The following is a 2,957-nucleotide window of genomic DNA, read 5'->3' as shown; positions in this document are numbered from 1 at the left end:
AAAAAAAAAGTTAAAAATATTGCATATCGGTCAAATGTTTTGCGTAATTAATAACTATCTTGGATTTTTAGACAGACATTTTAGTCTAGTTTAGTTGCGGCAGTGCCTGTCGTTAAAAGAATGATGCCAAACAACATAATCAACAAAAAATAAATGTTAAGATGCACATGCACGTTTATTGATTCTTTTAAACAAATGTATAAAAGCAACAGTGGTCAATTACTGTCAGTATCTGCCAATTAACATTTGACTTAAACATGAGATGAGCCAAAAACTTGATCTGTTTGAAATGTATTGAAGTGACATGTGGAACTAGTAGCTGCTTGGATGCCTCATCTACTATATTTTGAAAGGAGATCATGGGAAGTGTTGATGGAAAAACTTAGCGAGAAGTGACTTTTGTCAAAACTTAGATGCAGACGACTCTGTAATGGCTAGAAAACCTTGACAATCACTCTCTCACAAATGATCACATTGTGGTCTGGTTCTCGTCATCTTTCTTTTGTAACCCCAACCTCATCCACAGCTGTTATTGCGGCTCTTTGATTTTCCTTATTCTTTTCAACAATTGTGCCAACTGGAACTGTGTCGTATGAAACACTGCTACTTGTCCCCTCTGATGTGACAGCTTAACTGTTTCCTCTGCTTGGCAGAGACAGAGTGCACCAAACAAGCAGCAAAGTCCCAGGGTTTCAGCTCGTGACTACCAACAAGCCAGACTTCATCGAAGTGGATAATGGTGTTTATTACACGGTGTCAGAGGTCACACATCCCCTAATAACCTCAGTCAGTATTTTGTCATGGCTCGACAGAGAGGAAAGCCAGTTTGGTGCACACGAGCGCCTGTCGCTCTTGTTTCCACAGAAGTTAAAAAAAAGCAGCAGTAGGGTTTAAGAGATTTGGGATTTGGGAGAGTCTACACCTGTAAACTGTCACTCATGGCCTGTCATCACCATTCTCAGCCATTCATCATGTTCATAAAATCATTAATCTCCTTTCTCCCTCAAAGCAACTGGTTGCAGATGGATTCAATCCATGCCTTGTTCCACAAAGCAATATCTCTATCTACTCTCCCTTGTGTGGAAGCAGCTATCAACCACGCACAGTTGTTAAAAAACATTCTTTATTTTGAACATTTTGGCCTAGGTTGCGCTTTACACTTGCTACAAGAAGTAACAAAAATAAGAGTGTTGTTTCTAGATGATTTAAAAAAAGGAGGATTTTGCAGGCAACCATACCTATCGTGTTACCGTGGAAGTAGGGTAAAAACAAGACAAGATGCTATACGTAACAGAAAACAATAATACACACTGGCTGTGGTAGATGGAATCCACAAGACTTGGCATTGGTACTTCATCTGCATGAAGATAATTTCTCATGTGCTGACTCCCCTACCAGTCTCCATTGTGCTTTAGGGAAGGAGCTTCCAAAACAGATCAAAACGAGTTTTCATTGCAGATAAAGACCAAGCACATGCCGTCCCACCATTATTTAAATACATGTAAAAACAAACAAAGCTGTATCAGCATTTCTTTTTCAAGAACTTCATGTTATATCTCTATGACAACACACCTTCTGATTTAGCCCCAGACTGTGTTTAATTATTTAAACTATTTATCATTTGGTGTAAATTTTTTGCCAAGACAAAATAGATAAGAAAAAGTTCATACTTTTCTTCTTGAATTAAATACAAGTTTGTAGTTTTTGACTTTTTTTTTTTTTTACATTGAATGAAAAGTCTGAAAATGCAATTTTGTGCACTTTATCTTCTCTTGCTTCGCTGCCTGGCACCAGAATGTAATTGTGATTTTGTCTCGTGCTGAACACTGACCGCTCCAAAAAATGTTGTGGTCCAGAGCCATGATAGTAGGTCCAAAAGTTTTTTTTTTTATCACATTTCTTTAAATTTACATTTCATTTTCAGTTCAATTTATTTGTGTGGAGTGGGTGTAAACAAGTTTAGTGCAGGGTGAGTGTGTTACTCAGTGCAGTAAATTCGGTTTGTAGTAAAGCTATGTGTGACCAATCAGATTTGACTGTACTTGCCTGTTTGGGGAGTTCTTTTTGTAACCTTTTTATCATTATTTTTTTTTTAGTTTGGTTACTTTAAGCAACAAACTTTTGTATATATATATATATATATATATATATATATATTTTTTTTTTTTTTTTTTTTTAACTGTTGTTCTTCTTTTAGCCTCCAACTTTACAAAACTAAAATGCTTCCCTTTCGGCTTTTCCCATCAGGGGTTGCCACAGCGATCAAGTCGCACGGTAAACTTGGCAATGTTTTACGCCGGATGCCCTTCCTGACGCAACCCTCTGAAAGCAATCGGGTTTGGGACCGGCACAGAGTTGGAGAAGGGAACAGGGAGCAGCCCGGAGTCGAACCCTGGTTTCACGGACGGAAGGCACCGCAAACCAGCACGAGCTAAACCAGCTCCCATTTTACAAAACTAAAATTTAAAGAATACCAAAAAATATCTGATAAACACTAAAGTATGTGTGGTTAGATGATATTTTTTAAATGATATTGATCTTTGTAAAGTCATTTATCTTACAAAGAAACCCAGCTGGGAGCAGGATCTGTTAATTCTACTTTTTAACAAAGATAGATTACTAATATAGCTTGTATTAAAATAGACTTCTTTTGTATACAATTTACAAACTTTTCTGAATTTTTTAAATCTAACACAAGTATTGCTCCTGTGTGTTTGATATCCACATTGTGTTCCTGCTTCTATTAATTTGCTTTTGTGCACCACACAAAATCAAACATATTCGACTCCAATTTGCCAATCTTGATTGTCACTAAAAAATTGAGAAATTTAAGACAATTTCTCCACTTGAGAAATACAAATTAGGAAAAGCGTCTTTTAAAATTGTAGTGCACGTGTCAAACTCAAGGCCCGCGGGCCAATTGTGGCCCGCCATGTCTTTTTATGTGGCCCTCCAGT

This window comes from Oryzias latipes, chromosome 4 (genome assembly GCF_053564925.1).
Source record: "Oryzias latipes strain Hd-rR chromosome 4, Olatipes_Hd-rR_3.1".
Classification (NCBI taxonomy): Eukaryota; Metazoa; Chordata; class Actinopteri; order Beloniformes; family Adrianichthyidae; genus Oryzias; species Oryzias latipes.
This window is presented reverse-complemented; position numbering follows the sequence as displayed.